This window comes from Sus scrofa, chromosome 13, assembly GCF_054392235.1.
Source record: "Sus scrofa isolate SSC_HxYL_T2T_F1_AM1 chromosome 13, Sscrofa_HxYL_maternal_Yorkshire_Landrace_v2.0, whole genome shotgun sequence".
NCBI lineage: Eukaryota > Metazoa > Chordata > Mammalia > Artiodactyla > Suidae > Sus > Sus scrofa.
This window is the reverse complement of record NC_139395.1, coordinates 67455001-67468932: the sequence shown is the minus strand read 5'-3', so window position 1 is coordinate 67468932 and position 13932 is coordinate 67455001. Positions and strand designations below refer to the sequence as shown.

At 42.0% G+C, this 13932-nt stretch overlaps 1 protein-coding gene across 24 annotated transcripts in view; it reads left to right on the top strand.

Annotated features, from left to right (window-relative positions):
• The window catches only part of FOXP1 (forkhead box P1), a 624214-nt gene that overhangs the window by 333762 nt on the left and 276520 nt on the right, over window positions 1-13932 (top strand). For 4 of the 24 annotated variants that reach the window (XM_084989017.1, XM_084989010.1, XM_084989014.1 and 1 more), the window contains exon 1: window positions 867-1177. The exons of the other annotated variants lie outside the window; for them this stretch is intronic. The gene's annotated coding sequence lies outside the window, so the exon portion shown is untranslated. Of the gene's footprint in view, window positions 1-866; window positions 1178-13932 lie in introns of those variants that run through there. 24 annotated transcript variants of the gene reach the window in all.

Below are 13932 nucleotides of genomic sequence, written 5' to 3'. Positions count from 1 at the left end.
CCTTGGAAGGGGAGGTTTTCCTCCCTGCTTAAGGGGGGGTTGGGAGGGGAAGTACCATACTGAGTGACAGTGGCCAGAGCGCAGCCTTACTTTTTTATTGTTGTCTTTTCGACCTGCAGAACTTTCCTTAAATATGTAACATCTTGGAAACTCATTCTCGATTTGTGTGTGTATGATTTGCTAATTTCTAAAAGATATCTTGACAACAGTATTTTATGCTAGCTTTTTTCTTTGGGGAGGGGGGCATTGGAGGAGGTGGGAAAGAGCTTTATCATGTAAAAGTAACCATCCTAGAAATTTCAGGTAATAAATTTTCAGGCGCATGAACGGTTAAGACTCTTCACTCACTAACACAGTATGTGAATGTGGAATTTTTATGAAGGTAACGGTCTCTTTCTTTAAAAATCTGATTTATTTACAAGGTACTTTTCAGTGACCAAGTAATTTTAACCTTCAGGGAGATAGGGGAAGGGGGCGTGGGAGGAGGTGAGTAAAGGGGGCTTGGTTCTCTGCAAGAGTTAGAAAATTCACATCCCCTTTAATGATTAAACTGGCAGGATCTTTATTTGGATGTTAAAAGCTTTTTCTTACATTGCAAACATTCTCAGCAAATTTACAGTCAGATATTTGGAAACAGTGAACACTTGAAAAAAAAAAAAAAGAGGGAGGAGGAGTGCCTGTTTGAACTAGGAAACAAAATTAGTGGGAATGACTAAAAAGACAACACCATTAGCTGGGAAAAAAAATTCCATTTCATTGCAACTATGTTATTGTTTACTTTACCATACACATCCTAATATGGTTACCTCCCTGTCAGAGGCGGCCAAGCCCAGGGGTTGAGAGGCCCCCTCCGGGAGAAGGCTCCTAACTGCCTCTCAGACAATAAGAAACAAACGGTACAACTCCACAAAAGGCTTCCCGGAAAATAAGTGTCAAATAAATCCTACAGAACTCTCGCTTCTGCCACTGAGCTCTGTATATGCAAACCTGTTTTTATGCCATCGCTGCCCAGGCTGAGCTGCATTTCTTTGGAAATAAGCCACTGCATTTTCTTTTTTCTTTTTTCCTTTTTTTCCCTCACTTCATCTGAGGGCTCTGGATTAATTCCTTGAGACATATCTTTGCATACATGTCTCATGAGTTATGTTTCCTGGAGCCTTTTACTAGGAACATTAAGGTAAGAATGTTGATTTAGCCCGGGACCTTTGTCACTCAAACTAATGCTCATCAGTGATATAGACATTGTAAAGAAATATTGCGGAGGTCTTTGGTAGCCCCCCTCCCAAACGGAGAGGTGCAGTTGCTTTTAATTGTCATGCATGGATTCGGGGGAAAAAAAAATGTCACTAGTTGTGGGTGAGATGGAGCAGAGGTGTACTCACTGGTGTAAACACTGGTGAAGACACCCAGATCCGTGGCAGCCACAACAGTTTCATGAGAAGGCTTTTCCCGTTGTTTCTTCTAATTCTTCTCTACTTGGGCTGTTTCTTTTCCTCCTCTTCTTTTTTGCCTTCAACTCTCCTGATCTTTCCCCCGTCCTCATGGTCTTGAGGCTTGCCTGTTATTATCTGCAACTCCAGAACAAAGGTAGGTAGCTTAACTCTGTGCTTGGGGGGGAGGGCCGAGTTATTTTGGGAGGGATGTCTTCCTAATGCATGAGTGGCTGACCTAAAAGGGGGGTGGTGGTGGGGAGATCATGCCTGGAGCCCAGGGACGAGAGAGCACGCACTGTGGCAGCTTTTTGTAGTGGAGTTTATTTTTATGCAACTTAAAGAAGCAGCAGCATCTTCCATAGAATGGACTCTGTAGCTCCTGAAATTCTACACTTGATGTCCCTGATATGTATGTTGCATTACCACCCCAGGGTTCAGGCATTTGGGAATGCTTGAAGCTATGACAGCAGATAAGGTTTTCTGGGTGGCTTCTACATCCAGTATATCAAAATTAAATAAAGGAGCTAGGATCTTTTTTTTTTTTTCCCTTTTCTTTGAAATTTTAATGTAAAGGTGTGAGTGTTTGGGGGACAGGGCATACGTACGTTTTTTTATTATTATTTCTTTTTCCTTTGGTCTAATTGCTTTAATTCCCTGGACATCTTCACTTATTTCTCAATGATTGTGTTCTCTCATTTTGCGTAATCTGGTGCTCGGTTAGAGCCAAGGTGGAGGTTGGCTGTCTTTTTTTTTTTTTTTTTAACTAATTGTGCCTTGCTGGGTGGCAGTACAATAGAAAGAGTACAGACCACAAGAAATTCATCTCCACCTGAAAAAGGGACTGGAATAGAGTGTGCAGATTCATAATTGAAAACAAGAGCAAATGAAGCCTTAGTGGGGGATATTACAGGCTATTAATCATAATAAATACGTTTGGCAATGTTAGGTTTGCATTCTATAGTTTTCAGTTAAAAAAAATCAAAGTCGGTGATTAGAAGAGGAAATAGTTCTTTGGCTTGTGAGAGGCTGGGCTGTGCTTGTTCATTAGTTCAAACCGCATTAAAAGTGAGCAGTTTGTTCCAGAATGAAGTATGTCGTTCCCAAGCAGATTTGAATACATCCACGTCCAAATGCAATCTCGGGTTCATGCCACAATTGCTTGGCTTTTTCTGAACATCTCAGCTTCAGCACGGAAACTCAAGTGCTAAGAATTTTATTTTACGTTGTTACGCTGCTCACCCATTGCTGCTGGCATCTTGGCTGTGGATCACTACTGTGCCTACACTGCAGCCCCATCAAGGTGAAGCTCCTTGGAAAATAGAAACCCAGTGCATTTTAACCAAAAGGAGCTTGAACAGCCTCAAAGTTTGTAGCTGAGAAAGCTGCTAATTATGCTTGTCGTAAAACATATCTGAGTGGAAGGGTTTGAGTCCAAACAGAATGGAGGGCTACTTTAGAAATATAACTGTAGTCCGTGCTTGTAAAGAGGTTTATTTTTACTTTGGGGCCACGGAGGGGGTGATTGGAATTAGTAGCCTTTAATTAGACGGGGAGATATTCAAATTTTACAGGGATTTATGTTAGAACATGGAATGGCGGTGGCTCTTTCCTCATTATGAATCCTCCCTGCACATAATGAGGTTCATCATTAGTTGATGGAGTGAATTTGCCCTAGCTCTACCTTGAAAGGCACATAATTTACATACTACTTCAGAGCCTAAGCTTTAATGGATTCCTCGATGAATAAAATGAAAAGCTACTTTCTTTAAATTTTTGAACACTGTTTAGATAATACGATTTTAATAAGACATTCAATTTGCTTGTTAAGTATATTTGAAAGTGCTTTTTTTTTTTTTTCTTTTTGGGAAAAACATATTTTGGCTTGCCTTGCTGTATATCACAGTGGATGGTTCCCCTCACAGATAAATGGGAGAACATATGGGGTATGTCGTTAAGAAATGGGGAGAATCTTAGGCAGAGAGCTTTTTCAGCACGTGAGCCTCAAGAATATTATTTTTGTGTAGAAACTCTTCTGACATGAACCGATGATAACAAAAAGGTTTGAAAACAAGCTTCTTATTTGTATATGGTTTTGCATATCTAAAACGTGCGTGCCTCTTCGTTCCAGCCCATGCTGACAGAATCGCTCGCTGCACCTTCTGATTTATTTTAATGATGAAAGAGCAGAAACTTCCCTGGTGCAGCTGCCAGTTTGAAACAGCAGCCGTGTAGCCATGGTCCGATGAGGGGGTGTGGAATTTGGAGGCTGTCTCCTGGGTTATCAGGGCATCAACTTGGGAGCGTTCTGGTCTACCCCGTACATTCAGCAAGTTTTCTGGCTCTCTCACTCCTCCGTCTCTTGATTGGAATGCGGAGAAAATCAGCTTTGACTCGGCATGATTTGAACACGGATGTCTTTTCAATAAAGGGGCGGGGGTGGGTTTGGTAATAGCCTGTTATTGAACATGTCCTTTACTGGTTTGAGACAGGTCACCCCTACGTTGTTATCATTACTGCAAGTGGAAACAGGTTTCTGGTGGTTTGTCACATTCAGGAACAGGAGAGGTGTCTGAATATAAGCGAAACCTTGTTTTGATAGAATGCTTTATTACCTGAAAATGATCAGCATATATTAACATTAATAGAATAGTCCATGTCATTCTTTTTTAGGTAATTTACCTCTGCTACAGACCTGTCTACAGAGGGGGGGGAATCTTCCTCTCTTCTAAAACATATATTTGTTTAGAGAGTTTTCACTGAAGTGTACATGACAATTACAGCTGTTCATTAACAAAATTGGGTATTTGTTTTAAACTTTAACCAATCACTTTGATATGCTAATTATGGTGTAATTTAATTTGAGCCCTGTAATGATGATGCCGTTATTATGGACATAAATGATGCAGTTAAGCTGAGAGTAATCTCATTTGCATACTGTACATGCCAGTAAATTAAGCCCTTTCTTCGACTGCTTCAGCTTTAATTTTCCACTTCTTTTCACACAGCTCCTTTTCAGCCCCTCTCTTATAAGCCCACTTTGTAATAGTCCTGATGACTGTTTGATGTGAAGAGTTTCTGCACCACAATAATGCAGGACAGAAGATGTAACATTTAAAGGATTCATTATCTTGCTGAGTGTTCCTTTAAGAAGGAAGGATTAGAGAGGGTGAGGGGAGACGATGTGTCCTTTCCCTGGGATCTGACAGCCCCCCGTTAAAGTAATTGGAGATGCCGAATGCTCTCCACTCACCCCACAAGTCAGACGTGGGACCCGTTATTTATAAATGATTTTTTTGTCTTTCTCCACCATACTGTAGTTTACTGTCACAAATCATGTTGCATTCAGCAGCAGTGAACTTCATGTGATGCCTGATTGTAATTACCCTGTGCTAGTTGGAGGTAAGTTTAATTTAGCCCATGTACTACAGTTCTTCAAATCTGGGCTCCTATAGATGAGATTATAATTTTTAAACAATTCTGAGATAGATTGACTACCGTTTTCAAAAGAAACTTATTTTCCCCTTTTGGCCTGATTTGTAAAAAAACAAAACAAAACAAAAAAACAAAAAATCCACAACCCGAAAAACCTGAGCCTTTCATCCAGTTGTGTGAAAATCGTCACAGCTCATGGGGATATCCTCAGAATAGGAGCCTGTGGCCACTGCCCTCTGTGAAGCTGGAAGCCCGCAGGGTGGCTTTCCAGAGCCTGGGTGACCCGGTGAGGGATCCAGAGATCCATCTGAAGCCGAGAATGCCAAGGGCATAGCTAAAGTCTCCTGAGCGCTGAACGGGTTCTCCCGGGGCTCGCGCTGAAGCCACTGGGAGTTGAGTGGGTGTAACGGAGGACTGAATTTAGCTCTGGCTTTTTAAAAGGGTCAGAGGCCTAAAAATAGTTCAAGCCGCTTAACTCCTGCAGGCTACTTCCTTCACAGATGGGAGAGTAGAAAAAAAGAGTCATAGGCTGTGTCCATCCTCCTTTCTTGGAACTAAAAGCCTTGCCCTTCCTTTCAAAGGGTTTTCCAGTCCTATACCCCTGGCCCCAGACTTCTGTTATTTGATGTCTATCGCTTCCCCTAAGCCATCCTCCATCTAGTATCCTGGCAGGCAGGTTTGGTCATGGTCAGGCACACACAGGGCTTCCTCGTTCTGGAGGCGGTGACAGTAGGGAATGTCTGCCTCCCTTTGGAAATCTTGATGCAGGTGAACAACTGCTTTCCCAGTTTGTTGTTTGTTTGTTTGTTTGTTTGTTTGTTTAAGGGGGCCGCACCCACAGCATATGGAAGTTCTAGGCTAGGGGTTGAATCAGAGCTGCAGCTGCCGGCCTACACCACAGACACAGCAACACCAGATCTTTCACCCACTGAGCGAGGTCAGGAATCGAACCTGCATCCTCATGGGTACTAGTCAGGTTCGTTTCCACTGCACCACGATGGAAACTCCCCCAGCTGTTTTTGAATTAAGCAGATGCTGACACATTGTCAATAAGATGTCAGGCTGTTTGTTTCAGAACACTTGAAACTTAAGGAAAAGTGTAAACCTTTAAGGGCTTTTTCCTCCCCTTCCTCCCCTTTATGTAATTTGAGAATTACCATAGGATGCAAAGATGTGGAAAAAGCTTGTAAACATACTTATGTGTAGCTCTTGTTCTATATGCAGTATTTTATTTTGCCAAAATGGGGAAGTTTTTTTGTTTACAGTATAATATAGGGAGATGGAGGAAGAAGAAATGATTTTGTGTAATACCGTAAAACATACTCATTTTTATTAAATAATAGAAACTAGACTTTTTTCTGTTCACACCAAGCCCCTAACCCAGCAGACATGCACATGGTGAATTTTGCTGTTTCTAGAAAGGTGAGCAAACAAAGGATGAACAGTACCACAGAAAAATAAGCTCCTTGAAGGTCAGGGATATTTATCTGAATTTCCAGCACTTGGAATGGTGCCTTGCACATAGTAGGTGTTCAAGATGTAGTTCCTGATTGAATCAGTGTGCTTGTTATGCCTATAGGCTCATGAGCATCAAATGAGAAAATGAGAAAGAACATGCTCTCTAAAATAAAGCCTTTAAATATGCATGATGAGTTCCCTGGTGGCTCAGTTGGTTAAGGGTCCAGCTTTGGCATTGCTGTGGCTCAGATTGCCTGCTGTGACACAGCTTTGATTGCTGGCTCTGGGAACGTCCACATACCTCAGGTGCAGCCAGAAAAAAAAAAAAAATGCGTGATGGTAGTTAGATGGTAAACTGGCAAACCTCATCATGCCACATCCTTCCTCTGATCACTTCTCCATGTAAGAGCTGGTCACAGGTATTTGCCGTTAGGCAGGAGTAATCATAAATAGAAAGCACCTCAGCCCACAATATTGATGCATTTCTGTAATGATCATAACAACTAGTAGTTATTGAGCAACAGCATGGCACTAAGCGCTTGTCATAGGTATTAAATCTCCCAATAAGCTTTCCGAGGAGGCACTATTAGCCTCACCTTTTTATTTTTTACCTTAAATTTTTAAAAAAATTGACATGTAGTTGATTTACACCACTGTATTCATTTTAAGCAAAGTGATTCAACTATCCACATATGTGTATATGTGTATATTCTTTTTTTTTCCCCAGGGCCACACCCACAGCATGTGGAGGTTCCCAGGCTAGGGGCTGAATCAGAGCTGCAGCTGCCGGCCTACACCACAGCAACAGCAACACCGGATCCAAGCCGTGACTGCAGCCTATACCACAGCTCATGACCATGCCAGATCCTTAACCTACCAAGCGAGGCCAGGGATCAAACTTGCATCCTAGTCAGATTTGTTTCTGCTGCGCCACAGCGGGAACCCCCTTTATATTATTTTTTTTTATTCTTTTCCATTATAGTTTATTGTAAGATGCTGAATATAGTTCCTGGTGTTATACAGTAAATCCTTGTTGTTTACCTATTTTATATTTAGTGGTGTGTGTCTTTTAATCCCATCCTCCCACTTTATCCCTCCCTCACCACCTGCACTTTCCTTTTGGTAACTGTAAGTTTGTTTCCTGTGTCTGTGAATCCATTTCTGTTTTGTAAATAAGTCCATTTGTACTCTTTTTTTTAAAGATTCTACATATAAGTGATATAATGGTCTTTCTTTGACTTTGGCTTCACTTACTATGATAATCTTTGTCCATCCATGTTGCTGCAAATGATAATATTTCATTCTTTTTTATGGCTGAGTAATATTCCACTGTATATCTGTACCACATCTTCTTTATCCAGTTCTCTGTCCCGGGACACTTAGGTTACGTTCATGGCTTGGCTGTTGTAAATAGCCATGCCCTGAACTTTGGGGTGCATGTATCTTTTCAATTTAGCATTTTCATCTTTTCTGAATCTACGCCCAGGAGTAGGTTTGCTGGACCATATGGCAACTCTGTTTTTAGTTTTTTTAAGGAATCTCCATACTGTTTTCCACAGTGGCTGCACCAATTTACATTCCCACCAACAGTATACAAGGATTCCCTTTTCTCCACATCCTCTCCAGCATGCATTTGCAATATTAGTCTCATCTTTTAGATGTGGACACTGTGATGCAAATGAAGCCTCAGGTCCCCAGCTGTAGGGCTGGAACCACGATGTGTCCTCCTTCAGGAAAACTCCAGGGTCCTCACTCCTGGCCACTGCACTTCAGCCTTGGTTTTCACTGTAGACAGTGGAGTAAAATAGAGTGTTACTGTGGAGTGTGCAGAAGTGTATATAAGTATATGGATACACTGCTCCACTGTATCTCAGGTGTGTTTTGTGTGTACATTTCCTGCACCACTGCAGCTAAGCTCTTCACATTGCATTTTCATTGCTGCCCAGCAAGGTAACTATTATTTGTCACTACTTACTGATGAGGAAACCGACATTCCCTCAGATTAAATAACTTGCTCACATGGGTAGGAAGTGACCAAATGGGCTTTGATCCCAAGCCCCTCTGCCTCTAGTGCCCTTGCTCACTCAATCACCACTGCATGCTTCTCGCTAAGCTCTATACCTTGAGAGCAGTTTGTGCTCCCGAGAGTGTTAACTTATTTTTGAGAGTTTGTGGTATTTAAGGCCTTTGTTATTTATCTTGCATGTAGGGGATCTAGACTTTAAATACGTGCTCTGAATAACTGAGACGTCTCCTAATTTCCCATGGTGCGATGTCAATTCCTGGCAGGAAGCCAACTTCTCTTCACACCTCCTGCCACCCCCTTATCCCGCCCCAAACTTACAAACTAGACTGTTGTTAAATTCTTTCCAAGAAGGCAAGTGCTGTGCTGCTTCCTTCCCTGTGATTGAAGTTTTGTTTTTGTTTTTGTTTTTTTTTTTTTGCTTTTATCTTGACAGGTGACAGAGTGACTATCAGCTGTAGAATTTATAGATCTCTGGGTCTGTAGATGTTTGCACGTGTCCCCGTGACATGGATGTGGACATCGCAGAGTCTTACTTATCTGTATTGTAGGCCCCATGTCTAGGAAGCAGTGGGACCATGTCAAGGAAACACCACACTTGCTTAGTCTCAAAGTCCTTTCCCAGCTCAGTCCCTCTGCCCCCATCTCTCAGCAGTCCCACTTCAGCATCTAAAGTGAAAGTGAAATGGACAGTATCCCTCTCCCTTATATCCAGAATCTCTCCCAGAATCTTGCAATGCTCATTGCCTACAGGTCCAGTATGGGAGCCACTAGCCAGAAGGGGCTGCTGAGCCTTTAAAGTGTAGCTAGTCCAAATCTACGTGCCATCTGTATAAAGTACACACTGGAGTTCAAAGACTTGGGTTTATATTCTTTTTTTTTTTTAACTATCTCATTAACCTTTATATTGATTGTATGTTGCAATTAAAATATTTTGGCTCTGTTAAGTTAAAAGAAATATATTTTTATGAGACTGATGTGCTACCTACTGCACCAACAAGGCACCTGAAGAGAAATATACTTTTAAAAGTAATCCCTACTGTTTCTCTTTGTTGTTTTTCTTCTATGTATTTATTTTTCATTTTTTGGCCACGCCTGGGGCATACAGAAGTTCCCTGGCCAGGGATCAAGTCCGAGCCTCAGCTGTGACCTATGCCACAGCTGTGTCAATGCCAGATCCTCAACCCTCTGTGCCAGAGTAGAAACTCAAAGTTTTACATGTTGCTGGAAGATATTTTAAGATTGCGTATGTGGCTCGCCTTATGTTTCTGCAAGACTGTACAGTTGAGTATATACATACTTGATCTCTGTACATGATAACTAGTAGACCAGGTGTGGTAGCCCAGGATAGAGAGCTGGTGAGCATGCTCCATGGAGGCCCTGGCCTGCATCAGTGACTCAGGATATACTTGGGGGTATAGCCCCAGAGAGCAATATTTCTTCCTGGAGGACACTAAAGAAATACTCCCTTTGGGTATTTCAATACTATAGCCTTCCTAATCACATTGGACATATACCACTTACCACACTATTTCAAAAACTTGGACTTGCCAAGTGTTTCTATATCCAGCTGGTGCCTTTGAAGCCAGTATATCTTGGCTCCTCTATTCTAATGATTCCATTAGCATAGGTCATCAGAGAGGAGAGGATGGGGTTCTGTGAATGTTCTAGATGACGGTCTTTGCAGGGCTTGGATAACCTGGAACTGGAACTGGTACACTAGTGTAGACCCCTATTGGGGCATGTCTGTGATTTTCTTCTTAGATGCATTTGTTTCTGTGGTGCTCTCAGATAGTCTTCACCTAGCACAGGTATCTCTTGCCTTAAGTAAACTTTAATTGAGAAAAACTATATGAATGTACATTATTCAACAAGTATTGATTAGGAAGCTATCTCATTAGTCATGGTAGGCTCCTTGCCTTCAGAGAGCTCATTCTGTATGTAGATAAATAAGAAATGTCATAGATAACTCCAGCTTAAACCATGAAAATTTAGAGTTCCCCTTGTGCTAAGTGGGTTAGGAACCCAACACAGTGTCCCTGAGGACCTGGGTTCAATCCTGGCCTCACTCAGTGGGTTATGGATCTAGAGTTGCTGCAAGCTGTGGCGTAGGTCACAGATGCTGCTTGGATCCTGCGTAGCATAGGCCCGCAGCTGCAGCTCCAATTCAACCCCTGAACCGGGAACTTGCACATGCCACAAGTGTGGCTCTAGACAGAAAGAAAAAAAAAAAAAAAAAAAAAAAAAAGAAAGAAAGAAAAAGAAAATTCAGTGATTGCCAATTCGAATCTATGTTGTTTGCCTTATAAAAAGATTCTTGGAGTTCCTGCTGTGGCACAGTGGGTTAAGAATCCAATTGCAGTGGCTCTGGTCACTGCAGAGGTGCAGAATTGATCTCTGGGTGCAGAGGGTTAAGGATCCAGCATTGCGACATCTGTGATTCAGATTCAGTCCCTGGCCTTAGGACTTCCATATGCTGTGGGTGTGGCCATAAAAAGAAAAGATATTTAGATTTTTTTCAAGAGGATTCCTAATCTGTGGCCATTAAAGGGTCGTATGATCCCCACATTCTGTTTACAGAAGATTTAGGGAAAACGTGATTTTAATTGTAAATTTTCTTTTTTAAAATAAATTAAAAAATTTTTATTTATTTATTTTTTGTCTTTTTGCCATTTCTTGGGCCGCTCCCACAGCATATGGAGTTTCCCAGGCTAGGGGTCGAATCGGAGCTAGAGCCGCTGGCCTACACCAGAGCCGTAGCAACTGGGGATCCGAGCCACGTCTGCGACCTACACCACAGCTGATAGCAATGCCAGATCCTTAACCCACTGAGCAAGGCCAGGGATCGAATCCGCAACCTCATGGTTCCTAGTCGGATTTGTTAACCACTGTGCCACGACGGGAACTCCAAAATTTTTATTGTTTTTATTAAAGTATAGTTGATTTACAGTGCTCTGCTAATTTTTATTGTATAGCAAATGACCCAGTCATACATATATATACTTTCTTTTTCTCATATTTATGTGTTCCACCGTGGTCTCTTCCAAGAGATTGGATGTAATTCCCTGGGCTATACAGCAGGACCTCATTGCTTAACCATTCTAAATGGAATAGTCTGCATCTACTACCCCCAAACTCCAAGACTATTCCACTCCCTCCTGCTCCCCCTTGGCAACCACAGGTCTGTCCTATGAGTCTATTTCTGTTTTGTAGATAGGTTCTTTTGTGCCGTCTTTTAGATTCCACATTTTTTCAGTAACTCCAACCCCTGTGGAAAGATGACTTACACACTTAAAAGTTTTTCCCCTAAACATCTATGCCAGTTCTTGAAAACCCAGGGGAGCTTGACCTGCAGTCTAAGTTGTTTTTTTTTTTTTCCCCCATCAGAATAGATGGAAGCCTTGCACTGGTATGAACACATGGAAATTATAGCTGTCAACTCATCCATTAAAAGCATGCATTCAAGTGGGATATTATCCCACTTTACTTTTTGGTCCTTAAAGAGTCAAGGGACAGGGTATTATATGTGAGACAGCCGTAGGAAGATGGGGGCCTGGCAAAGATCAGTTCCCAGCATGAAATGTGCCCACTTCCATGTTAAGTGCTAAAATTGTTCACCTCCGTCTCTCTGTCCTCTGCCTTGAAGCTGCAACTTCATTAGTATCAATTGGTTTCTAGGGTGTTTATATCTCTGGGCCACTGGCTCCTGGCGATTATTATTGCTTGAAATTTTCCACACACTGCTTCCATTTTTCAATCACCCTATCCCAGTTGGCCTCATGTCAACTCTTTGAACTTCACAGGGGAATCACGTTAATGGTCAATTTTGTCCTTTGTGTAACTGGGGAGGAAAATGCCTTGAACTCATTTGCACTAAACAGTTCTTCGTCTACCTGTTAGAAAGGAGAGCCTCCGCCCCTTCACCAGCCTTGCTCACCAAAGCATCTTCTGAACAGAAGTGAACAGCTGATCCTGGGGCTGTCCTTGGGACTGCAGAACTTTCCACAGGCAGCTCTAAGGTTTTGAAGAGCAGCCCTGCACCCCCTGCCCCCAACTCTGACCCCTCTTAGGCCATTGCTGTCAGTTCTTCCACAAGGACAGGTTGTAGCAAAACAGGCTTCAGTCCTCCTGGGTTGTCTGCTTTGCCAGATGGTCTCAGACACAGAAAGTGAGGTACGCTGATTGGATTAATTCAGAGTTGGAATACGATGAACCATTAGTGTTCCTCTTACTGTGTTGCGTTTTGAGGTGTTTGGCCCTAACTGCTCTTTGGTAAATCTTCCAGTAGTCCACAAAGATTTTTTGTTGTTGTTTTGATTTAATGGTTCAAGCCTTTTGAATTAAAAAAAAAAAATTGGAAGGGTCATCGATTCAGTCATACCTGTAAAAGGTATTTTGAGGACTTGCAATTAAAGGCACACCCTTCTATCTCCATCTCTCCACATTAATATGCAGGAAACAGCACTATCAAACAGTCTAGAAGTAAGCTTGTCCCATTAAAGGTCAGTCGTGTTTGTGTTAAAGCTGAGGCTAGTAGTGGCTCTAAGATCCAAGATAAGAACTGCAATCCCAGAGAATGTAAAGAACGTGAACCCCTCAGAAAAAAGGGCAAAAATTCTCCGTCAGCAATGATGTTTGATTTGGGCTTAAAGGGAAATTGATGTATCAAGACCTTAAATTCTCTTTCTGATCCCATTTTTAGGCATTCTCAAAGTTTTGCTAACTTCCATCTTTGTGTTCCAAAGAGGTACATGTCTTCATCCTCTCTTGTCCTTCATGGCATCCAGTTTAGGGATCCATTCTGTAAAATTGGCCTCGTCAATGCTCCATCATTTGTTTCTACCTTGGTAGGCTGTGGACTTCCACATCTGTGCATCCTTTCCTTGAGCTGCTGTCAGAAGTCCTTTTCCTTGATAGAACTTTAAAACCATTTTTCTTTTTGGAATTATTTTTTCTATATTCTTTTGGGGGGGGGGAAATCTCTTGACATGGACAAGATTCCTGCCTCAGAGAAGGCGTATTTATTTATTTTTTTTACCTTTTGTTCACTCCCATGGAGATGATGTGCAGCCTGAGTTAAGGGGTCCTATGGAGCTATGGCCAGCAGATGGGTGGAATAGCTGTTGCTCCTTTTCTCCTCTGCCCCTTCTCACAGCAGGCATTGCTAATTGATCCCAGCACTCTTTCTCAGCAAGCCTGACTGTTGCCTGTGAATCTTAAATTGTGCCAGCCTCTGCTAATCGATAGTGCTTGGCATGAAATCTCTTTGCCCTCCTTGGTCTAACTTAGGATTTACAGTATGTGAATTTGGTTGATTATATGCTATTAGTCCATGGTGGCACCTCTTTCATCTTAATAGCATCAGATTCCTTTTATGTTATGTTGATTTGCTAAGCTACTTAGCCCATTTAGAGTTAGCTTTTCGGTGGACATAGGCTTTTTTTTTTTCTCCCCAGATGTAATCTAGGATACACCAAAACTCCCAGAAATCCCTTTCAAGGTGATGATTCTGAAATAAGCCAAGTACCTATTCCCCTTTGAGCTATAAAACGATTTCTCAGGTATAGAATTCCTTCCCCAGGCAGT